The following is a 26,720-nucleotide window of genomic DNA, read 5'->3' on the forward strand; positions in this document are numbered from 1 at the left end:
ATCTGCGGCGCAGCGAGAGACAAGGCTAGAGAGGTAAATGGGGGCCAGCTCACTCAGGGCTCCATGAGCAACCTAAAGAGATCATTCTTTATCCCAAGGGCAATGGGAAGTCAATCTGGCTCTGGGTGAAGGATGAACTGGGGGAGAGGTGAGACAAGACTGAGCAACTGGTGACGAGGCCTCTGTAATCAGGAAGAGATAACAAGCCAGATTCCAGCATCACAGGGGACATCAATGAAAGGATTATATTCCAGAACAATCAGAAGTGTATCCTGCTCCAATAAACCCGTCCCTTAGGTGTGAAGGGAGTGGATGGTACCCAGTGACATAAGTGGCCTGATAATAGGGGGAGGGAGGCATGTGGGAGCTGCCCCAGTGGGAACTGCCCAGTGGTCCATGCTCCAGAGTTCTACTGCGATCCACACTCGAGTTTTCAATCTTAGCTCTACCAAGTTGTAGCCACGTGACCTTGGGCAAATAATCATCCTGTCCAGATCTCAGTTTCCTTATCTCTAAACTGGAGATGATAACAAAACACATTGCGACATACAGGTGGAAACATTTAGCTCAGTGCCTTACTGAGTAAGCCTAAACATAAGCGATTACCATTTTGTTATACCAATCACTATGCTTGAAAGCATAGAGTCTGAGGGTGTCAGGCTGGGGCACAGACAAAGGAGCTGTGGGGAGAAAGGTATGAAACAAAGTGGAGGAACAAGACAACTCTCCCAGGGGTTAACTTTAGATAAAAGCTCTTCCTCAACTGGGCAACCACATTGCGAAGAATTTCTTTTGCTTTGAGGACCTCTACCTTGGTAACTTGCCAGCTAATGATACTAAAGCATCCTTTTCAATATTGCGAATTTCAGTCAATCATTATCTCACCCTCTTATTCACATACTGACTTAATACATATCTTGATTAGAGAACAGGTAAAGAAGTCTAGACCTAGGTGCTATAGATTTGCACCAAATAAATGTCTCAAATCCTTTCAGAGACAAAAAAAAAGTGCTACAGAAACTGAACTATAGGAAGAGAAAACTAATGCCAAGGAGGATAAAATCAACATCATGATAATCAAGGTTATGACATTACAAAACCTATTCAGTTAATTCCCTCCAATCTTATCAGTGACATCTATCTTAATGCAGATTTGCAGGATGTACTCCACTCCTGTGCTTTCTTATTTAACTCCATCTTCCTCATCCCCAGGAGGTACTCGAAGTTGTTACATAAATTAACTCAGCTCTCATTAATATGCACATAGAAATCTTCTAGAACAGGAAGAGTGGGAAGGTGGTTTTGTAGGGCTGCATTGATGATTTATGCAATTTTATGCTAATGCAACATTTACTAACAATTGGGATTGCAAGGGTTCTGCTCTCTCTTCACTGTTTGCTTAGAAGGCAAAAGCAGCTGAGATTTGGGAAAAGCTAAAGGATTCCTATATAAACAGAGAAAGAAGGCGTTCTACTGTAATCAACATTCTAAAGTTTACCACTTGAATTTTTTCTCATACAGGAAGCCTAGTTTATATTCTGTAATTTGTATACTTTGAAAGAGATTATTTAGCTACTTCTTTTGGTGTGAAAGGACTTTTAAAAAAATCAGTATGGCTAGGTAATTATTACAGACCGCTGGGGTATAATTTTTTTCTTTTGTTTTGCAATTCACCTTATTCATATGATAATATATGATGAAAAGTCCTCCAATTCAATAGCTCTAGATCTAGTTCATTGTTAAAAAAAAAATAGATTTTCTTTTTAGAGCAGTTTTAAGTTCACAGCAATATTGAGCAGAAGTTATAGAAATTTCCCATTGGGGTATCATTTTTCTAGAGTAACACTGAGAAGTAGATTATCCATTCAACAGAGAACAAAATTATCCCTACCAGGGGAGTAACCCTAGGACCAGGTGAGTGAGTCACTATTTACGAACACTACTGGTATTTTGCAGATAAAAGAAAGACCCTATAAATGGCCCCAGACCTAAATTGCATTAAGATGCTTCTTTGTCGGCCAGTGAGAGCTTCGGGGTCCTGCTGAGCTGAGGGACCTGGTAACTAAATCGAAGCTGGAACATTATCCCTTGACTCCTTACTAGGCACACCCATCACCAAGTTCTGATTTTAATTCCAGAATACATATCTCAAAGCAGGTCTTTCTCTCCCAGCCTTGTTAACGGTGCCCTATTTCAGGCCCTTGCCATCTATTGGACCGCCACTCAACCTCTTCCCAGAAACTGCCACTGTCCTCTGACCTGACCCCTGAAATCCCACTGAAGCCAGAGGGAGGTATCTGAAATATTGATCTGACCACTTCCTGTCCCCCTTCAAATCCTTTTGTGACCCCACCAAACATGGCTGAGGGCCAGATGTAGCCGGCTACCTGTTTTAGTATGGTCCGTGAGCTAAGAATGGTTTTTACACTTTTAAATGATTTATTTTAATCCAAAGAATAATAGTTCATGTCACATGAAAATTACCTGGAATTCGAATTTCAGTGTCTATAAAGTTTTATTGGGACACACCCACATCCAATCATCTACATACTGCTTAAGGCTGTTTTCGCATTGCAGTGGTGGCCTTCAGAAGTTTTGACAAAGACGATATGGCCTGCAAAGCCTGAATTGTTTACTTTCGGTCCTTTAAAGAAAAACATCTGCCAGCCCCTCACTTACCGGTTACACAGGAGAGCATAATGGAGGGGGGTCCTACTTTCAATGGCACGGTCAGGGAAGGCCTTTCGAGGAGGTAACACTGAAGCTCAGGCCTGAAGGATGCACAGGAGCCAGTCCCAAAGGCGCAGACAGAGCTTTGAAGACCAGGTGGGAATGACCTAGTTGCCTGAACGGTGAAACTCAGCGTGGAGAGAGCTCAGCGCAGAGGCCATCCCACCTCAGATGGGTGGTTCAGACCACGCACTTCCCACTGCTTCCCAGTGTCTTGTGTGGTCGCTGGGCCCCTCAAGTGTAGTGGCTCTCGTTTTGTAAAAATCATTTTGATAACCTCAAGTCTGGGCCTGGTACCTAGAGCCAGCAGGCATCAATAAACATTTGCATAAGGAATGAATGACTGTGGAGTGAAACCAACCACGCCCTAATACAGCACGGCCACTAGCCGTCTGTGGCTGCTCAGTACCTGAAATGTGTCTAGTGTAACTGCAGAGCTCAATTCTTCATTTAATTTTAATTAATTTAAATGTATAGGCCCACATATGGCTCGTGGCTCCCATATTGGACAGAGAGAACATTTCCATCCCTGGAAAAGATTCTATTGGACGGTGGGGACCATGCATTCGTTCCACACTCTCATCTCAGAGTCTGAGTAAAGAAATTCAGGGGATGAGAACAGTTCAACAAATTCCCAAAGAAAATACATCTGCCTGTGACTGTGAGGCTGAATTTTGGCGGCCCGCACGGATTTGACCTTCACTTGAGGTCCTTGCAGTGACTTAAAAGGCTCTCTGTGATCTCTCCCCATCCAAACCGCATTACCTCCAGCCTTCACGCCCTCCCCCCAACCCCCCACCCCCATCCATGCAGCTCACTCCCTCCCCTCCTTCAGTCACTGCTGAAATGTCACCTCCTGAATGAGGCCTATACTGACCACTAGCTAAGTTTTTAAACGTTTATGATGAAACTTTTAGAACACAGATAAAGATAGAAAGACTAGTATGGGGAAACCCTCTGCACGGATAAATATGTTTCAAATAACGTGTTTCCCCGAAAATAAGACCTAGCTGTACAATCAGCTCTAATGCGTCTTTTGAAGCAAAATTAATATAAGATCTGGTCTTATTTTACTATAATATAACATAAGATTAGGTCTTTTATATAATGTAATATAATGTAATGTAATGTAATGTAATGTAATGTAATATAATATAACACAACACAACATAACATAACATAACATAATATAATAAGACTGGGTCTTATATTAATTTTTGTTCCAAAAGACGCATTAGAGCTGATTCTCTGGCTAGGTCTTATTTTCAGGGAAACACGGTACCAACTTTCTACCATTTTTGTTTCATCTACTCAACTTTTCACCCTCTCTCCATCCCTCCCTTTTCAATTTTTTTACTGGAACATTTTGAAGCAAATCTCAGATATCGTATTTGGTCACATTATTTCCCCGTAAATATTTCAGTTTACAACAGATAAGGACTTTAAAAAAAAAATACCCAAAATGACATTATCATACCCAGTTCACTCAACAACCTCTTTATATCATCTCATACCTAGTAAGCATTCAATTTTCTGTGTAAAAAAAATTTTTTTAAACAATTCTGACCATCCTATCTAAAATGTCAATCCAACCCCACCCTACATGTCTGATATTATCCTGCTCTACTTTTTCTTTTATGCATGACACTTACCAATTGTAGCATGATTCTAGTTTGTGTCTTTATTAACTCTCTGGTTACCAGAATGCAAGATTTTTTTAAAAAAAGGCATCTCATTGTTCTTTCATTTATTTATTTATTCATTTATTCATAATTTAATTTAATTTTTTTTTTTAAGGAAGGCACAGCTCACAGTGGCCCCTGTGGGGATCTAACTGGAAACCTGGTGTTAATAGCACGATGCTCTAACCAACTGAGCTAACCGGCCACCCCCAGAATACAAGCTTTGCGAGAGTTGTTTTGTCTGTTTTGTTTTTTTCTTCTTTATTCATATATCCCAAGCACATATAATAGAGTCTAACACATAGTGCCTACTAGTCAATATATATGCTGAATGATCAACTAAAACTTACAGGCATTTCTGGATATCACGTAGGATGTGACCTAAATATCCCTGGGTTTCTTTGTTGCTGTTGCTCAATTTATTTCTTATTCATTATTGTTTTAAATAGATACTACCAAAATTCATTTGAAAAGCACTAATCAATTCAGATAACTAATTAATTATAATTAGTCAGAAAATATTTCTCGATCAGCTACTGTATGCTAGTATGACACTAGGTATCATGGGAGATTAAAAAAAAGAAAAAAGATATGGTTCTTGTTTTGAAGGAGTTTACAGTTTTTTGGAGGTAGGGAGAGTTAGGACCAACCCATGTGCCAGAGAGCAAAAGGGGTGAAATTGGGTAACATAGTTAAGAAGCAACTAATGAGGCCTGGAATTTATAAACAAAAACAAAGAAAGTAAGAAGATCTGAGAGTACCCTAGAGGTAGAGGTGATATAGAGATGATATTTAAAAATTTTAAAAAGGGTTCCCATGAGCCATACTGTTGAACTGAAAAGGGCACTAGCTGTACAGGTACATACTACATGAATATTGGTTCTGATTGTGGGTGATTGAGTTCACCTGGGGAATGCTTCTTGGAAGAGATGAAAATGGAAGCTGAGACTGGAGGGAGAGGTAACACGGGAAGATGAGTCTTGGTGGCCAATCCAGCAGCTTCTGAACAGCCTTCCTTCATGTGAGTATGTTCCCACATTACACATTTGGCCAAGGCAGAAGACAGAAACTTGTTTTCCCAGCCTCCCTGGTAGCTAAAACGCAGGAGAGGACGTTGGCTCTGCCACTCTGATACCTTCATGCTGGATTCTGATTTGGAAAACAGCAACATAAAGAAGCAGTTGCTTTTTCTGGCCAAAGGGGACCATGGAGGAGGCATCTGGTTTGGGGACAGCTGTGCAAGCTGCCGTATCTCAGCAGGAGGGAGGGAGGCTGTCCCTGGCTCAGTCTCACCATATGGCTGAGGCGTGGTTTTGGCTGTGAGCCTCGTCCTCCCAGAAGTTCTATGAGCTAACCAAAAGCTTTAATGAACATATTTTCTAGTTAAACCAGCTCGAATGGATACTGGTGTTGCACTCCTCAGGTTCTGTGCTATCCTGGCATGGCACTAGATGGCTGAGGACCATTTCCTTGAAATTGCACCCACCTGGTTCTCCTCCCATCCCATGGTCTTCCTCTTCAGTATCTGATGGTCAACCTCACTGGGCCACAAGCTGCCCAGATATTTGGTCAAACATTACTCTGGGCCTTTCTGTGTTTTGGGATGACATGAACATTTCAATCAGCAGACTGAGTAAAGCAGATTGCCCTCCCTCATGTGGGTGGGCCTCACCCAATCAGTTGAAGGCCTGAATAGAACAAAAAAGGCTGACCTTCCTCCGAGTAAGAGAATTCCTCCTGACTGACAGCCTTTGAACTGGGACATCAGCTTCTTCCTGCTCTTAGACTCGAACTGGAAGATCGGCTCTTCCTGGGTTTCCAGCTTGCTGAGTCACCCTGTAGATTTTGGGACTTGTCGGCCCCCATCATTGCATGAGTCTATTCCTTATAATAAATCTCTTTCTATAAATGCATTTATGCATCCTATCGGTCCTGTTTCTCTGGAGAACACTGAATTACAGAGTCCCCATCATGGGTTCCAATTTTGCCTCCTCACGGTGGTTGGAGTGTGTGCTCAGACCTCTTCTCCTTACACACTGTCACTCAGCCCATTTTTTCCTGATCAGGAATTCAGTCACCGCCTCTAGATCATTCTCAAATTTCCTTCAGTCCGTGGTCGACTCAAGAAGGAAGAAACAAGTGCTCAGGAATTCTTCCTCCAGCATGAGTCAGGGCTCCTTTGCTCTTGGCAAACGTGAAGTGTTTGGCTCTCTGGGCTCAAACTAGTCCATTCTAAGTGGTACAAAGAACATCTGCTTTGTGGGTAGAAAACTAAACATTGTTGTTTAGCCCAGCATTATCTTTTATTCGTTTCCTTTCTACCTGCCAGATTTAGAACTAAATGCAACAAGGCAGTTTCAAATTGTTGCTTGGGAAAGAGTGCCTCTAAATACCAAGTTTAGAGCAAACATAATGGCAGGGCCACGAGGAAGGAATGACAGTCCGTACTTGACAGGCGCACGGAACAACTCCCCTCAGTACGGGATAAAACTGCCTGCAAACACAGGCCACTGGGAAAGCATGCCTTGCTTTGCCTTCTCCCTCTTCATCTTCAAATAATTTATAGCTTGAGTTCTTTTTCTACAAATGACAGAATGCACTTATTTTGTAACTTCTCACTCAAGCTCCAAAACCTACAATTCTCAATGTCTCTCTTACACTGTTCCTATGATCTCACCTAAAAAAGTTATCTGATACAATCCCAGTCCTCTTGACGGGTGGTAGCGGGAACCACTCAGACGTAGCTTTAAAGTGCAAATGAAAACATGATTACTCATCTTGGAGGAAACGTCTCCAAAAAATTCTAACCAGTTTAAACTAAAAGAATGCTTTAGAACTGTTTGAAAAAAGTAAGAGCTGAAGCAATTACTGGACATCAAAATGATGCTAAATACAGCTAGACCAAAAAGAAAAAAGAAAGTAAAAAAAAGAGCCGTGGTTCCAACTTTCAAAAATTTTTCCATAAAAAATCAATGAATACATATAAACCTAACAATGTCCTCATTTTAGTCAGATCTGGTAAAGTATATAGCAATTATAACATGGAAATGTAAATATCGTAAATATTTTTATAAGCATCACACAATATCCTCCATAATTAAACAAGAAAATTATGATGAGGCAACACTGTGGTGACAAGAAAACCCACAAGTATTTGTAAGAAAATCACTAAAAGAAACCATTTTTAAAAGGCTTCTGTTCTGTTGTGGTATAAAACTTTCACAAAGGCACAAAGTCCCCTTAGGAGAACTTGGAAGTATCTGGAGCTGTGAAGTTAATGAGCAATATTAAGTACATCTATAAAATTAATATACACACTTTAGCCAAGCTCTAAAGATCTATTGGAAGATGCTAGTGAAATGGTTGCCAAGAGAATCTGGTGAAGGAAAAATTCTACGTTTGTGTGTGTTTCCAGACCTTATATCTACAAATATGCATTTTTAATAGATTTTTGTCTAGGGCTAGCTCAAGTGCAAAATTACATGGCATTTCATCTGAATTAAAAAACCCTCAGATGTTCACTAAATTTTCTTTTTTTTTTAAGCAAGTCATTTCTCTCTCTAGGAAGAGACCAGAAAGAAAGTGCTAAGTGGGAGCTCATAGTGAGGACGCTGACTCATTAGTGGCTTTTAGAATTGAAGGGGAAAACAAGGTCAGAGGCAGGGCTTGCTGGAAGGCTGGGAATGGCCCAAGTGTGTGAGGCTCTCTGGCACTGGGAGTTTTATGAAAGAAGACAAAGGTCCATAAAGCAGCTGAAGCTTAGTTAATGTGGTGATTAAATTATACATATGTGCTTATCTTTTCAAAGAAAGAAAGAGATAGTTAACTATAGTGAACCTATTATTAACATTTTCTTTTCTGTTTCAGAAAAAGCTGCAGTATCGGAGGGTACTTCAGGGTCTTCGATAGGAGTGCCCATGACGACTGGGGAGTGTGTATAGAATGTTTCATGGCCAAACAGTCTGGACCTGGCTGCCAGGCTCCCCATGTATTTGTTGTGTGGTGCATCCGTCTCTCAAGTGCATCAGTCTCCTAAGCCTCCATTCCTCCATCCAAAAAAACAGGGATTCCAAGTTCTTTGAAAATATTGTAGGCTCTCTTGGAGGACTGGCAATGATATTTGTAAGGGATCTGCTAGCACAAGGTTATTCCTGATCTTGCCTCCTGGCCCTCACACCTCTAAATTTCCCTGGTGACGCAAAACCACAAATCACCACCATCTCTCAAAGGAAAAAGCCTCTCTACGGAAGAGAAACAAAAAAGGAATGCTAGGGCGCGTTTTGGAGCACAGGGCTGTGGGCAACCTGTATTTGAGCCTCATGTCTCCACCTCCTGCTTAATGCCCTTAACTAGTTTCTCATCTATTGAAAAAAAAAGGAGGTAATTCTCCCCGCCCCCCCCCCCCCCCCGCCCACCACCAACCATCTCAGAGAGCTAAAGTGAGATAGTAATGTGCTTCGCATACAGGACAGCACACAGGGAAGGTTTAATAACTGTTCGCCATTTTTAGCATTAGCTTCTTGTTTCCCAACATTTGACTAAAGCAAGGATCACCAAGGGTTTTTAGAAAGTTTATAAAGACCTCCTGAGGGGTGGACCACACCTGACTACATACAGTTCATGGAAAATACTTCTTTCTCTTTCATGCCCACCACTGACAATTCCCAGGACACAGGGAGCTGGGGGAACTGCACAAGCCATCGTTAGGAGTGACTTCTCCATGGGTCTCTGCATTTCTGCATGTCCTGTGAACAAGGCACTGACTAACCTTTGGGGTGGAGTCTCTTCAAGAATGTTTGTTTAGTGAACATCCACACAAAAAAGGTAGAGAGCCGCCCTCGGAAGCAAAATACAAGTCTTAGCACAATTTCAGTGTGTGTGTGTGTGTGTGTGTGTGTGTGTGTGTGTGTTGTTGGCCACCAGCTGGATATCTTACAATTCAATTCAATTCTGACACTAGCTCCTTGGAAATAGTGTCAGATCCCACAGAGGAAGGGGTCAGTCCTACCAGACTGCTGTCCACTTCAAACGCCAATCGCAAAGTCCAGGTTGGAACTGGTGCTTCCAACAGACAGGCTATAGAGCAGAGGTTCCCACAACCCCTTCCCTGGGTTGGATTAATTTACTAAAGTGGCTCACAGAAGTCAGGAAACATTTTACTTACTAGATCACTGGTTTATTATTACAAGGATATAACTCAGGAACAGTCAGATGGAAGAGATGCATAGGGCAAGGCGTGGGGAAAGGCATGGAACTTCCACGCTTTCTCCAGACACGCCACCTGCCCCAAATCTTCAAATGCTCACCAACCCGGAAGCTCTCCAAACCCACTCCCCTCCTTTTTTCGTTTTTTATGGAGGCTTCATTACATAGGCATGATTGATTAAATCATTGGCCAGTGGGGACTGATTCAACCTCCTCTCTCAGGAGGTCTCTGGGGTAGAACTGAAAATTCCAACCCTCTAATTACGTGGTTGGTTCCTCTGCTGACCAGCCCCCATCTTGAGGTGCGGTCCAAAGGTCATTTCATTAACCTAACACAAGACACCTTTACTATTCTTGGTCATTTTGGAAATTCAAAGGGTTTTAAGAGTTCTGTGCCAGAAATGAGGACAAAGACTAAATATATATATTTCTTCTTATAAATCACAATATCATAGACAGGCATGCCTATTGCCCATTATAAAAGATTTGGTTTCCCAAGCTCAGAGTTTGTCTCCTGTAATGCAACGCATTGCACATGCAGTCATCATGTGGCCCACTTTGCGTTGCCCTATGGGAAATGGGGCTCAAAGAACTGGCATAAGAATGCCGGTATTCTGATTACTGATATTCTAGCTACTTTGCTTGTGTTTAGACAAGTAAAGAGTTGACAGGAGTGGGCTTGTGAGCTTGCAGGATGGGACAGGCAAAGATTTAACAGGAGCGAGCTCGTGGGCTAACAGGAATGAGTTTAAACATGAACCGCTTGGCTCTGACTCCCCTGGCCAGCACTGCACCTGACAAAACACCTTACATCCATCATAGATGGGAACAGAACAGTTCCCAGTCGCAACAGCAACCCCCTGCAAGCTGACATCCATCATAGATGGGAACAGGACAGTTCCCAGGAGAAGACAATCATAATGGCAGCCCCCCTGCAAGCTGACAAGCACCTACATCCTGCATGGAAAAATATAAAACCCCAGCACGCCTTCTCATTGGGGCAGCTGTCCCTATCGGGCTCTGTCCTGGCACAACTCCATTTGCCAGCATCTCTCTCTTACCCTCTGTCTCTGCAGCTGTCTCCATCAAACTGCTCTGGCAAACTTCTGCCAATATCTCTCTTACCCCTGTCTCCGCAGCTCTCCCTCTCAGACTGCCCTGCAAAACTTCTGCCAGTTCCAAACAGAACTCTCTTTCCCCCTTTTTAACTTTCAATGAATCTTTTCTTTGGATACTCTTGTAGAGTCTCGTAAATTCTTTTTACAGTTGTGAATAACCAGGGGTTAAATCTACACCAGGACAGCTCCTGCTACTGCTGTGAATAATAAACAGTCCTTTCTCTTTGACCCAGAAGTATTGTGTCTTCTACCATCGTCTATATAACTGTGGCAGGCTGGCTTATTAGCTGGCTTACAAGTAGGGAAGAATTTCAGACCCTTCACAGTTCCTGACAGACTCCAAGGACCCCAAGAAGTCCAGGAATTAGGAAAGCATTGAGGCAGGAAAAAGTACACTAGGGTCCTCGGAGAAGGGCCGAGAGTACGAGAAAAAAAAACAAGAGACAAGGCAAGTCCCAAGATTTGAGTAATGCCTTTTGGCTCGTGAGGGTTCTTTTTACAAGTGGACTTCTAAATTCTGAAATAACCCTCTATCAGGGATGAGCAAATTTCCCTTTGGGCAAATTCTAACCATTCTCACTGCTCATACCATAATTACGCCCCCCCCCCCCACACACACACACCAGCCACTCTGTTCCACTAACTTAACATGGTCATTCCAGTATGTTTCACATGGGCCCAGCCCCACAGGACAATAGGGATAAAAAAATGCTTCCACTCCAAGCATTATATTTGCTTTTAAAGCACTGATTATTTTAGTTCCCTTTCAAATCTTAAGAGTTGAATGGCCATATTTAGGTCACCACATGAAAAGCCTGATGAGTAGAATTAAAATTATACGCTAATTGGGTTGGCAGTTGCTATTCATTTAACATTTGAAAATGTATATTTGTTTAGTGAAATACCACTTCTCCTTTTTTACATCTGTTTGATTAAATTCTGTATTAATAAGAAACCACTGTAAATTATGCGCACTCCTTCCTACATGTTATAAAACCTTAGAGTGTTCTGATTACCACCAATATTTATGAAATCCAATTTATAGGTTTTCCAAGAAATTTAAAACTTTTCACAACACAATTTAAATTTCCTGCTTCATTTGAGGAGGGGAAAATCTGACTATTCTGAACAACAAAGTACTGTTCCTTGTGATTTTTTTTTTCCATGTTGATTTTTTTCCCCATGTTGAACACCAATAGTTTCCATGCTGTTTAAGTTTATAGAATGATCATTATTTTTTGCCAAATGGATTAATATTTCACCTTCCAAACTTTATAGCTCATATACAGACATGAGTGTCAATAAAGGGATTTGATTTTCCGCTCTTGTCTTGAAAAATGAGTTCCACATTCTTCTTTATTGCCAACTCGATTAATACTTGTGCAACATAAAATGGAGATTTCCTTTTCCAAGTTGCAGTAGAGAAGGTCTGCCATGCTTCATCTTGTGCTTATAACTCAAGGCTATTTTTAGCTCTCTTTCCCAAAGGCATTATTAAACGTCACCTGTCAAATGGGTCACAGACATACATTCTACACTGAATAATCATTTGGCTTAGACCAAGAACTCAAAAGCTATTAGAGTGTCAGGGCCACTGATTACATCCCAAAGAGAGCCCACTGGCCAAAGTGTAGACAGAAAAGTCCACATATGAAAGAGATGAAAGTGAAGTCGCAGGGCGGCCAACTGCTGATCGGCCTGGCCTTTCTGGTTCATTGGCCAGGGACAGTGCGCCGGTGCACTCAGGGGCATTTCCTGGGACTGAAAAGCGCACCTTCCCACTGGGAATGTGAACCGAAAGAACCTGGGAATGGGGGAAGAAGTCCCGGGAAGTGTCAGAGGCTTCATCCCCACAAATAAACAGTGGGCTGGCTCTTGGCTGCGCTATAATCTTTTATCCTTTACTTTACAGACGAGGAACACAAGGTTGTCATTCAAGGTTACATAGCTATACAGTCTGTAACTGGGATGGGGCTGTAAGCGTGAGTAGGGCTATTAACCATGTCTTTTCATTCTGGATGTCTGGGGCTTTGACACTTTAGGGCTTTGCTGACCTTGGAGGGACTGCCCTTCCCAGAACTAGTGAATTCTTAGGACGGCAAGCTATTACCTGTGAGGGCTCACCTGTGAGCATGTCTTCATATGCAAACTGACCCATACAGTTTCCACACCCCAACACCTGCTCAATGGGGCTTTGTCACTCAGGACCACTGTCCCCCTGCCCTAATCCCCTCAGGGCCACATACTAGACAATTACCATAGCTCCGATGCCCAGAGCCTGCTGACATTACTCCAAGTAGCCAGTCCTAAGCTGCCTAGCCTGCTTACCCTGCCTCAGCCATAATAAAGGCTCTCACCCACCTGTCCCCGTGCTCCCTTTGCCTCCTAACCCACCCTGATGCTTCCCCATATGTCCCCCACGCCATTCCATGCCATGCCATGCTCTGTCCTCCAGGGAACTGTGAGTATAATAAAATTGTCTTTTCAACGACAGCTGTCTCCTGATCTGCTGGCCTCGCCATACCCGAATCATAATAAAATCTGTTTTAAAACAGTAGACGATTCCAAGTTTTCCTGGCTGAGGATAAGACACGAACAGAGTACTGGTACACACCTAGTTCGAGTTATACTTGCTCTGAGGAAGAACTTTCTAAATGTCTTGGCTGTATGAATAAACAGTATGTTCCACATCAGAGAAAATACTTCAGCAGTGGGAGGAGAAAATGACTTGTGCACGAGGACCAACAGGGGCTCAGACCAGACCCGAAGAATCTCCGCGTTACCTTCCAGACTCTGACAGGCGTAAAATGACCTAATGTAGCAGAGCAGTGAATGAGACATCACAGACTTTCAACAGCAGAGGATCACTGAAGATTTCTGGGCGAGGGAGTGAAGCGATTCATCTTAAAACAGTATGCAAAACGGACTGCCACAGAGGGAGGCCGCAGGCAGAAGGAATAATGAGGAGATTCCTGCTGAAGTTCAGTCCCAAGACTTCAGCGAGGGCTTCTTCATGCATATGTACATATGTGTGATGGTGAGGACAGAAACAGGAACAAGAGCAAACCTGAATTTGAACCGACTGCCTGACAAGCATGGACATTAACCTGCAAAGAACCCACCTAAGCAGTGTACAGTCCAGACATAATAAGATACATATATCGTGGGTGTCACATTAGTGTGTAACTTTATTGTACATTTCTTGCTGGGGCCAACCTCCACATTGGGATAAAGCACATTTATCCGAATTATTTGATTCAAAAAAGACTTTACACTATGGAATTAAGTATAGGTGTTTCACTGAGGCTACAAGTATAGTATTTTTGGTTTTCCTTTGAAAAAGTCATATTCAAAATAGTATCATGCAGAGGAAAAAAATGTTTAAATCATCCTGTCATCGATATCAGTCAATTTAATTTATTTAGCTTTTCCAGGACGAAATGTTCTTTTTTTGTTTTGTTTTAATTTTATTGGGGAATATTGGGGAACAGTGTGTTTCTCCAGGGCCCATCAGCTCCAAGCTGTTGTCCTTCAATCTAGTTGTGGAGGGTGCAGTTCAGCTCCAAGTCCAGTTGCCGCCCCCAATCTCCAGTTGCAGGGGATGCAGCCACCATCCCAAGCAGGAACTGAAGCGGCAACTTTGTTGTCGAGAGTCTGCGCTCCAACCAACCGAGCCATCCCGCTGCCCTTCCGGAAGCTCAGGGGCAGCTCATGTCCTCAATCCAGCTGTGGAGGGCACAGCTCACTGGCCCGTGTGGGAATCGAACCAGGAACCCTGTCGTTCAGAGCTCATGCTCCAATCAACTGAGCTACCCGGCCGCCTGAGATGTTCTTTTGAAGTCCACTGTCAAGACCATCTAATTTGGGGTGAAGACTCTTAAGGGTGAACAACCCCCCAAAAAAGAAATGAAGGCAGTTGTAGGAAACTGCAAGCTAAACACAATAATCTGCACACACGGAGTAAGCAATAATTTCCAGATTTCCATTTATTTGCTCAATTAGGTCACATCTACCTTCTCATGAGAACTGAATTCAGCAAACATCCACCATGGCTATATTCCTGCTAGGTTATGCTTTCTAGAACAAGGCTTTCCATCAAGTCACAGGGACTCTGGAGTGAACCTGGAGACCCTTTCCAAGGCCTCGTGTTGTGACATTGTGTGGGTGCAGACACTGAGATCCAGTGTACTGTTGAGATGGTCTTTGTTGGGTGATCTTAATTCTGGCTTCCATGTGCTGACCCAGGAGTGTAAGGGAGACACCACCCACATACCCTCAAGAGGCAAATACTTTGACTTGTTTTTCAGGAAGTTGAGAATCAGCATAAACTCTACAACTTCCCACTCGCTTCTTTGGAGCTGATGGATGCCATATACCTGGGCTGTATGGGGGATGAACCCATGACCTTGGTGGAACACAAATGGGGTTCTAAAACTCTTGAGCTAATGGGCCACACACAGAATTAAATAGTTAAGACTTCATCCTAAAATAGGAAGGGACTTGAGACCCCAAAACAATAACATCCACCATCACAAAAATGTGAATATATTCTTCCAATACTGTGACGGTTCCTTTCCAATCAACCAACCAGTGAATTTTGGTGCTTATTTAGGAGCACAGAGACAATGGGGAAAAATGAAAACTTTTACATTTAATGATTAGAAAGGAGTAAACATTTTTGTCATTTTCATGCTGTCTATAGTTGCACATTAATCTTTCAAAATCATTGGTTATTATGCACACAATCCAAATGCAATACATTATACTCCATGTCCAAGTATACAGAGTAATTACGATTTACTTAGGAAGGGCGTGTACTGTATTTAACCAGAAAGCAAAACTGTTACCTCATTGTAAAAGCTAATAAATGTTAGGGAGATAAAGTCTTGTAAACAGACAAACATCTGCTAACATTTAGTTTTTAAAAGCAGAAAGTTAGTTTTTAAAGATATGGAACAGTTCAGACATGTTATCTCAACAAAGTCTATTTTGATCAATATTTTCATAAGTAACTGCTTTAGCTTTTCAACTTTAAAAAAGCAAATATAATCTTAACACTAATAGCTATTCCTTGTTGCAAACCTAGTCCTACGTTAAACTCTGAACATTCTGTTTTCTTGCATTTTCTTAGTATTATGTAATTTGTAAATAATAAATTAATGGATGGAGAAAACTTACACACGAGTATAATACCAATTAGAGGGAAGCAGAAACCAAGTTTACCTTATTGTCTAATGCACATATTTACTAAAATAACCAATACTCATAGCACGTGAATTTAAATCCATAAAGAAAACAAAATATGTGGAAGGGAAGAATCTAACGCCTAAAATCTCATTTTAGGACTTGAAGGAAATCAGCATTTTCTGTGCCTTCTTTTCTGCAAGGTGAAAAACAACTTAGTAATTAAAAAACACAAGAAAACAGAAAATGCTGCGAACATTTTAATGTAGAAAACTTTCAGTGACCATTAAGTTATTTGTGCTTAATGACAGAGTCAATCTTTAATTAGGAGTAAAGAAGAATATAAAAGGTACCTGTAATTTCTAAACTCTGGTCTCTAACTTTAGCAGGTTAGTTCTCTAATATCTCTGCGGTTAGTTCTTAAGCGACAAGTTTAAGTTGTCTTTTGGGTTTAGGACCCACCAGCCTGCCAGTAAAAGAGAGTTGAGCTTAACGAGTCAGTTGCACTTGATAAAGTTTTTTTCTGGCCTTGAATGAGCCAATGCATAAAAGAATGACCAGCTGCCAATTTCTGTTGCAATGCTTGCAATGGGTGTAGGTGTGGATTGAGAAAAATAATTTGGTGCGAGAAGAAATTGGTGGGAAAGAGTAACATAAAATTGATAATTGAAAAAAAGAACCTCTTATACATGTACAGTTGTATATATTACAGTCTTCAAATAACTAGCACATAAGTTCTATTATTTGGTCTCAGTAATAATCTCATGACATAGAGCAAGTAATGTCCTTCGTTTATAGTAAAGGGTAGTATGACCTAAAAAGCTTAAAGATGCCCCAAAATGGCAGAGAGTTGAGATGTCAACTGGTCTGGCCTTGTGGCCCAGCAGTGCAGCACCATGGGACATCCCCCCACCGTGCCCCCCGCCCCCCAGGCTAGCAGCCTGACCCCTCTCAGCTACACCCTACTCTCCCCAGCTGGCCTGTCTTTACAAGGAAACTTCCTTCCTGTATAGAAATCTGTTGGGTCTAAGCATGGGTCCTCCAAAGGTCTTCTCCTTCCCTCTCTGCTTCCCTGTGCCTGGAAAGCAGCTCTGTGGCAGGATGGACCTTAACCACCAGGAGCGAGAGGGGAGGGAAAGAGTCCCAGAGAAGGGACAGAGCAGGGCATGGCGGACGAGAGGGATGCAGGGAGGCATGGAGGAAGCTGCCCTGAAGTATTTCTCTTCTGAGCCTCACCTCTGCTTTGCATGTAGTTATAGCCCACAAGGTTCTCCCCAGACCCCCAAACAACGCACACTTACAATTACTGCCTTCCTTTCTTAAAAAGGGGCCACTTCTATTACATCCAGAGACAAAACATTTCTGTTTGAAGACTGAGCGGGAGTTTGCGTTTTTTATAAGCACCACAGGGGACTTGGGTGCGCCTTCTGCCAGCACAGGTATAATCATCTCAACGTGTGGTTTCAAAATTTTCCATGTGCATTGAATATGTCAGTGAAACGGAGTGGAGGGAGAAGACAGAAAAAGAAGTTCAACCCATACTCCCTTTTAAATTATGTTGACCCACTTGGTGCAAACGTAGGTAATATTTAAAGACCCCAGTCTGCACGAAGTAACCTTGTCTTGTCCGTATGATTTTGTTTCCTTCTTTAAACGCATCTGATCTCCCTCCTGCCATTAAGAATGAGGAGTAAATATGGCTTAATCTCCATCCATCCTGGGATTCCCTTAAATGAGCTCTAAGACACTGCTCTGGGGGTGCGTAGGCTGAATTCCTAGGCACTGATTTCTTCCTCCTCTAGGAGGAATGGGAATACTTGATGCCAAGGAGAGGAGACTGTGTATAAGACACTCGTAGCTCTCCTCTGTCCTAGTCTTTCCCGTGGAGTCAGGGGAGTCTCTTCCAAGCATTTCTCATGTGTAGGAAATACGGTCTGATAACAGCAGAATCTAATGGTGTCCGGACAGTTCCGGGCTCAGGCAGGTACGGGTACCCCGGGGACAGTTCAACGTATCACCCTCCACAGCTTACAAAGCATGATCACACACATCACCTCATTCTGTCACTTACCTGTATTGTGAGGCATGCAGTATGCACCCCATTCTGACAGACAGGGCAATACACAGAGAGGTTAAGTCAGCCGCGTGAGGCGTGCAGCCGGACACGGCACAGCTGGGACTCAGGCTCCACCTGCTAAGTGGGGTGCACTTCCTGTTACACCAAAGCCACCTGAGATTCAAGTCTAGGCTCTGCCTTTCAAATCCCACCCCCCAGAAAGTCACCCCAAAAATCTTTATGCACTCCTATGTTTATTGCAGGACTATACACAATAGCCAAGACATGGAAACAACCGAAATGCCCATCGGTAGACGACTGGATTAAGAAACTGTGGTACATTTATACAATGGAGTATTACGCAGCCATAAAGAAGAAAGAAATCTTACCATTTGCAACAACATGGACCTAGAGAACATTATGTTAAGTGAAATAAGTCAGACAGAGAAAGACAAATACCATATGATCTCACTTATATGCGGAATCTAAAGAAAAGAATAAGTGAATGAACTAATCAGAAACAGTTTTGGAGACGTAGAGGAAAAACTGAGGGTTGCTAGACGGGCGGGTGGTTGGGGATAAGGGGGAAGGAGAGGGGTTTAGAAAATAGTAACCACAAGATGGCCACGAGGTTCTGAAAATTAATTTGGGGAACGTAATCAATAATGTAAAGATGTTGTAGGGTATCCGATGGACACTTGTCTGATTAGGGAGACCACCTCAGGGATGATGTAGATGCCTGATCACTGCACTGTACACCTGAAGCTGAACAATACTGAATGCCAACTATAATTTTATATGAATATACATATATATGTATATTTATATATTTGTATGTATATTGTTACAGGAAGCGGAGTACAGCATTAGGAATAGAGACAGTGGAAATGTAATGGCTGTGTGCGATGTCAGAGGGGTAGTGGATGGGGGAGGGGGATCACACAGTGTGAGGGATATAAATGATAAACATCTAAGTTTTGCTTTGTCTTGTGCACCTGAAACTAATAAAAAATAAAAAATAAAAAAAGAAAGTCACCCCAAAAGGAGACAGAAAGCCCCCTGCTGACAGAAGTGTGCCTAAAAAAAGGATGGGAAAGAGTATTTGCAAGTTGCATCCTGAGAAGCAAGATTAGAAATGGCGGCAGTGCTCTTACTGATATGTCACCCTCACCCCAAAACCCTCATTGTCACCTTGCTGCTGAACTCCGAAATTAGTCCGTTGCTATGTGGGGAGGTTTCCAATATGTTTTGGCCTTAGAGCCCTGTCTTTACAATGCGATGCTGGAGCTAAAAAAGGGTGGAACTTGCTCTGGATGGAGCCAGTGGGGTAAGGGTGGGGAGAGCAGGTGGCCCTGACCGCCACCTTTTCTCACATCGCCTGCCTCTCCACACCTGGAGGGCTGTACCACTCAGGCTGAGGGCCACAGAAGTGCTCTCTGCAAATTGAACTGTGACTTTTTTTTTAAATTTGGCACCAGGATGTAAATCAACTACGAATCCAAGTTTGGCACTGATTTCATCCTGGCATGGCTCTGTCAGGAGAAGGCTCTGGTCTAGGGAACCAGCTCCAAAAGTTCTGGAGCCCGACTGCACTTGATGCGAACACTTCTTCCTCTATGGAAACACCTGGAATTCTTACTCCGAACAGCAGGGGCACCTCCTCTACGCTGCTTTGCAGCAGTGGCACCTTCTCTCTGTCCCAGCACTCAGCAGCTGGGGGACGGGAATCAGGGAGACCCCAAAGCCTCAGGTGGGAGAGCTCCAGCATCCGTGGCTGAAATGCCTCCAAGTGTCCGCCACTAGCTTTCCAGCCCTGGGCAGCGGCCTGTTCCATGACTGGGCAGTGCTGAATATAGAAAATCCTTCCTTGTCCTGACCTACAATGTTCCCTTCTGTAACTTCTCTCTCCCCACTGTCCTCAGTGGGGCCTCGGGAGGCAAAGATGAACACTTAGCCTCCCTCCTAAAGCCCCAGCCTGGCAAGAATTGGGAGATGACCATATCTAACCCACAGACTGCCTCTAAATCAACAAGATATGCTGGTAACGGTTAGCTTTGTCATAATAAAGGAACTGACCATCTTCAAAATGCAGGAGACCTGGGCACCTGCAGATCTGCACTTGTGTGGTTTTTGCATATTTCTAGTCTTTTATGATTAAAACCCATCCAAACTAAAAGGAAAATTAAGGTGCATAAATCAACATTCCCAGGCTAAAGAAAAATATAGCCTCCCGGGGTAAAGAACTCCATTCACAACTCACATTGTCATCCTTAATTTGGAAAAAAATTTCCATACAGTGTATTTATGGGACCCACTTCAGGATTTGCAGGAATGTGGGATCCCAGGAAAGCCTCCACGTTCCTGAAAAAGGACGATTCATTTCCTGCCGGAACAGAGAACTTTGCTGAGTCCACAGTCTGAGCAAGAGGGAACTGCTGCTGTCCTATGTCCTCGGTCCCCAGAGCTCAATACAATGTCCCACTGGGATCTGGTCTCTCTTCCCATTATCTTTCCTGAAGTCTTTTCTGTCTCATGCAGATATTTCCTGTAGACAATGTGCTTCCCCGATCAGACCCAGAGAAGCCCATTTCCACGGCCAAAACCCAGTGATGGAGGGGTGGCATGCCAAGAGTCTGATCACATGGTATATGGCAGGACAAACCACCACCCTATGCTTGGAAAGGATTTCAAATTAGGAGGCCACATACAATGGTATAAAAACGCAGCTCTGAATGCACGCCATCATAACTCAGATCTTGACATTGGCAAAAAAAAAAAAAAAAGCAAAGAGAAAGAGAAGTCCATTTGGCATGTTTTAGAATTATTTTATTTAGCTGATTAACCAAATATTCATTTTTTAAAAAATAGTAGACCTCGGCACTTGCAGATTTTAACTTTTATAGTTTTGACTGTTTGCACGTCTTTCTGAGGCAGGCACTGTGGGGAAAACCATCATTTCCCTGGGATATGACTCATGCTGTCTGTATAAGGAAGACGGTTTCTGGCCAACTACACAACCCCACGGGCTTCACGTGGCAGGGAGCTCTCTGTGAGTACCACGTGATTTCTGGAAGAAACAGTTCAAGGGACCCCGGCACCCCTCTTCATTTCTGGGGCCAGGCAAAGAATTTCATCCTAACCCACAGAGGGGGAGTGAGGCCCCCACATGGCCTGCCTTGGTGGTGTGGCTGGGGTAAAGGTCAGGGAGCATCTCGTGCAATGTTTCACTCTCCCATTGTATGAGCACAGGTAGGACAGGCCGGAAGCTCCCGAGAGCTGGCCCACGGCCCGGCCTGCAAGGCTGCAGCAGCAGAAGGCTGAAGCAGCTCCGTCCGGGCCCACCTCTCTCTCCTTCCTCTGGAGTCAGAGGGCATGCTGGGGATTGAACTTGCCTTTCCTCATATAACAATGGAAAATTCTGATTCCAGTTTGGAATTAGGAAAGAGGCCTTTTGTTTCTCGCTCTCTTTAAATCAGCTTTACTGAGATATAATTTAGATGCAAAAAAGTCCACCCATCTTAAGTATGGCGTTGGATGAATTTTGACAAATGGGTACATACACCACAATGGAACCACCACCGCAATGCCTAGAAACATAGAACGTTTCCATTACCTCCCAAAGTGCCCTGGTCTCCTGGCCTGTTGTGACCCATTAGATCCACCTAAAAAAGAAAGGCAGAACGGTTTCTACCCTGGAGCTAAGCAGCGCTGCCGTTTACTAGCTGTGTGATTGGGGCCAGGTGTCTAATCTCTCTTTGTCTCGGTTTCTCCACCTGCAAAACGGGACCGGTAATGATATGTACAGCACTGTAGTTTGTGTGTGAATGAGATGACGGGTTAAGTGCAGAGCATGTGGTTGTGTGTCTGGCTCAACTTTCATACGTGTCAGCTGCTGTCACAGACATCGGTGCCATCGTCACTGTCATCATCATTGGAAATGGAAAAGCTGACTTCTTACGACTGATTTTCCCTCTTTTGGAGGGTGCTTGTGACAGACCCCTGGAGCAATCACTTGTAATGCTGAATTATCCCACGATTCCAACAGACTTAGTACATAGGCAAATACAGATTTACTCACGAAGGTCTCAGGAAACACTCCTCTCACATAAGAGTCTATTCTAACTAATCAAGGTTACTGGGACCTTGATCACAACAGGCAACCATCCCTATTTATTTCCCTGAGACTAACCTGGGGTTCCCCTCAGGCCCAAGCTCAGGTCTTAAGAAGCTCTGATACTCTTAAGGAGATAAGGAGGAAATAATATTCAACACATTGGACTTTGTGTGTCAACTATATGGTGTGGTAAGTACAAAGCACTTAGATTTGTGTCTGGCATATAGCAGAGGGCTGAGGTTTGTACCTTTTCCTCCGACCATCAATATAAGGTAGAAAACGAATACAGGAAAAATATAAAGAAGCAGAAAGACAAAAAAATCCCACACATGAAACCCCACTTCCCAGAGGCAACTAAGTCTACATTTTGGTTTATTTTCTCTCCGGTTTATTTTGTTTTTGATTTTTAGCCATTTTTCTCTACATAGCAGGAAACTTATAGTATACGTACATTTTTATTTTTTACATGCAAATCAGCATACACATAGTTCCCTTGTCACTAAAAATTTGTGTTAAAGATTACATAACATTCCATCTTATGGATTATGCCATAGAATTATTCCCTAATTTGGACTTGTAATTTGTTTCCAGTTTTCATTCCTATAAACAATGCTACCAGTACCCCTGTGTATAATTTACCTGTTTTGAACAACAGGCATGTTTTGGTTTATTGAAAAGCTATATTTTTCTGTGTAGACCATCTGGGCTGCCTGTGGAATATGCAGGTACCATGAGGCCCAGAGGGTGGCTTCCTTTCTCACCAGGCCGCTCACTCTCCATGCTTTGCAAGGACAAGCTTTGGTGTCCTTCCAAACAGCAAAGTGAGTATTTGTGAAGTGAGGGGCTTCTTATGGCCCTGTTCTTGGCACCAGAGCTTCCCGCTAAGTGACGTAGAGCATCCGACACCTCTCACTCATCCCAGCCTTTAGGACTGGCTATCTCGATGCTAAGTGACTGAGGCAGGATGGATACCTCCATCCAAAGCGGAACTTTTCACTTCTTAACACCCAATCACTGTCTTTTCCAACCCTCAATACGACGGAAGGTCTAACCAGAACCACAGGAAAAGCTCCATCTGTGAGATACCATTTTTTACCTAAAACTTTTGATTTTCTGGTAAAAATCAATTAAGGTTGATGACACACACAATGTGGGTATAATTCTGGCAAAATCGGTACTCAACGCTCATTCCTTGATGGGGACCAAAAATTAGTATAATCCCGGTGGCAATATCCCTCAAAATCACAATTGCACACACACTTTGACAGAAATTTTGACTTTTAGGAATTTCTTCCACAGACACACTCATGCATTCTCTGACACAATGTAAAAGAAAAGGTGCCCGCCTAGGGGACACAAATATTCCACCACCATTTGAGATACTCAGTGTCTAGTCTACAGAGAGCTGTCTAAACAGATTTCTTCTGGGGGAAGCTAAAGAAAAATTCCAAGGCGTTGACAGTTGTGTCGGGAGGAAAACCAGGCCTCTAAGACTCACGGAAGCAGGAGAGAGGAAGGTTATGCCAGACAAAACGAGGAATGTGTAGAAAGAAAGATACACATGCAACGGGGAGGCCTGCCGACAGGCAGGGCCGGGAAGGCCTGGGCAGAGGCCGCACGAATGGCGGGGATGGAGAGCAGAGCAAAATTCTGTCTAGAGAGGTGAGGCTATGGCCTGCGGCACAGGATCTTAATGCCACAGTTAAGGTCTGCAGTTACCCTGGAGGGTTGTGCTCACCAAAGTGAAGTGTGAAAACCGCTTACATGCATTTCTATCTAAAAAAGAAATCCGGTTGTACTAATATTTTATACTGATACATATGACATGATTTATATATACACACACACAGTTTCAGGGCACATGCTCCATCGTATTGCAAGAGGTATGCAACCAAAGAAGGGCAAAGACACATGATCTCGGTGATGGGGAGACTGGAACTTTCCGAGCAGGAAAGTGACATGATTCAGTTTGTCATTAGCAAGGACACCAGGAGCTTGAGACTCCTCCTCCTGAATTCCCAGAGCAATGAGTCTGGAGAAAGAAAGGGATCAGGGACTCCTCCCAGTGGAGCTGAGGTCCAGCGTGGCCCTTCTGAGACGGGCACGGCAACGCACATCAGTGACCAAATCCCACGGCCATGCAGAGACGGGTCATGAAGCTGGTTGTGTATCTGTGGACAGCAGGTCTAAACAGAAAAAACAGCTAACTCCAGCATTTGGTGCCCAGAAATCCTTTCACCTTCTTTCAAGCAGTCCTGTCACTCGAGACAGTCCTCCTGTGGAAAAAGGTGAATGGATTCCTTTACAAGAGGCTGGCATTAACTCCCATCGAGTGCTAAAACGGGTTCCTATCAGGGCTTTCAGAGTATCAGCTCCGTCAGGTATTCAGAGGAGTTCCGAAGTGCATGCAATCTTATTCTTCCTCTGTTAGAGTGTGCTTAAAGTTTACGGCCTTCATTTTCTTCTAAGTGTGCTTAGTATTTTAATTCTCTTACCATCCCTTTAAGACTTTCTAGGGCTCTAAGTGTGGCTACCGGGGGAGCACAGCACCCTAACCCTTACACTGGGGTGTGTTGAAACCCTTACTGTTTTAAGATCACACTTGTACTCTCTCTCTTGCTAAAAGCCAAAGATAAAGGCAGTCCCAAGCTATTCCTGAGAAAAGAGTGACATCCTGATTTTGACGGTCATAAGGGGAAAATTCAGAGGCCTCTCAGTGGTTCCAGGAAAGACAAAAGGCTGTCGCGGGGACAAGAGGGAAAAAAGAACAAGAAGAACCACAGAATCACCAGTGGACATCCTCGCCCGCTCTCTCTTCCGTTTAAAGGAGACAAGGTGTTCAGAGAACAACCAGGAAGGCTGACAGGAGGGTGACATATCTTCAGGGATACAGCTAGGCTCAAAAGGATGGTGGAGACACTGCTGGAAACACAGCACACACGTTCATTTCTATATTCAAGCCGGTGAGGGGGGCATATATTGAACTGAGTCGCAGCATCTCTGTGTCTCTTTTCTGTCACTTTTTCATTCCAGCAGAAAGCCCATATCTGCCAAAAAAGAAAAAGGATACATCTCCCCCTGAAGGAAAAAAAAAAGACACGGCTGGAGATTTTGAATACATATGAGGGAGACTCTCAAAAGTGGGATGGGGGAGACCAACGAAAGCGAAAACAATTCCTTAACCCAAGAACTCAAGGAAGGCACAGAATATGTACAAAATTTGTTTTACAACACTCTTCACCATCTGTAGCCCTTTTGATTAAAGAAATGGGAACAGCAGGTAAGAACACTTAAGTTTTCATATTAGATAGACCATGGTAGGCCATACATCAGGAATCCGCTTCTAGTTCTACCTAAATAGTTATAGTGATATTGTGCTGCGTGTGGAAAATTATCACTGAAAGCTACGAAAGAGTTTAGGTAATTCAGCCAACTTTTTGTTTGTCTAAATCTGATGGTTTCTAGGTAACATATATGAAAAGAGTTTAATTGTGATGTGATGTGGTTGGATTTCTGTGTTGATCTTGGCATTCAAAGTCGGCATCGCGGTCACGGCCACGCTCGTTTCTCATGTGATTGTTTTGTGGCCTGACTCAAGGTCATCATATAAAAGAATGTCCTTGTATGTTCAAGTCTGCTACTTGGGAAAGGAAGTTCCGCAAACGCATATTCTTTCAAATACTTGAAACACAATATTAAGTGCTTTAAATAAGAGATAAGGTAGCTCATGTGATTTCCGGGTAGGACAGTTTCTCCTTAGCTAGAAAATGAGGGTAATCTGAAACTCCGGCAGGACCCAGGCCCTCATTTCATAACAACAAACACATATCTGTGTCCCGGAGTCTTAAGCAACAAGCTCTTCTTAGGTGCGTAGTCTCCCAGCTCACATTCCTAAAAGGACACAGCTCAGAATGACTTCTTACAAACCCACGAAAGCCACAGTTTCAGTTTCAAGTCTTAGAAGCCACCAAATAGGTTGTTTGTTTTCCTTTTTTGGCACTAACACTATGACGCGGTTTCACAAACAGTGGATGTTGTACAACTTCCACTAAAATAAAGACTGTTTCTGCAAACATTAAACCACAAAGAAAAAACACAAACATTCTGAATTTCCCTAAGTCTAAAAGTTTGATATATTCAAATACTAGCATTCCCCATCAGAAACCCAAACGCTTTAATTAAAATGGGGGGGGGGGGGGGGAAGAGGCTTCAAAATCAAAATGGTTTGTGCCTCGAGTCCAAAAGAAAGACCATGTTGACTGTATTTCATAACATCATCAGTTCATAAAACTACACAGACCCAGCCTCTCTAGAAGATGAATGTTTAGAATAGAAATTGACCTGATAGTAGCTTCCAGCTCTGTAATTATGCAAGGAATACATATAGCTGATTTTTATCATGCATTATTTATCATGCCAATGAGAAACAAATAATAGATACTGCTGCTATCAGCCTCAGCTATATATATGTGCCAAGGTGCAAAATTTTGCAGGAAATAAAACTCTAATGGTCATAATTCCTTTCACATGAACATTAACTGTGTCTCTTTATGCTCCAGTGGTAACCTGAGGTCTGATACAAGCATGGGTTATTAGATCTTTTAAAACCTTCACAGAGATTAGAAGGCTGC

The 26,720-nt window shown here is 43.0% G+C and overlaps 1 protein-coding gene across 3 annotated transcripts in view; it reads right to left on the reverse strand.

The window, feature by feature from the left end:
- Positions 1-26,720, reverse strand: part of FAM171A1 (family with sequence similarity 171 member A1) — a 117,694-nt gene that overhangs the window by 52,627 nt on the left and 38,347 nt on the right. The window lies entirely within an intron of this gene.

The sequence above is a fragment of the Rhinolophus sinicus genome, chromosome 1 (assembly GCF_057876585.1).
Source record: "Rhinolophus sinicus isolate RSI-liver-muscle chromosome 1, RSI-T2T, whole genome shotgun sequence".
Classification (NCBI taxonomy): Eukaryota; Metazoa; Chordata; class Mammalia; order Chiroptera; family Rhinolophidae; genus Rhinolophus; species Rhinolophus sinicus.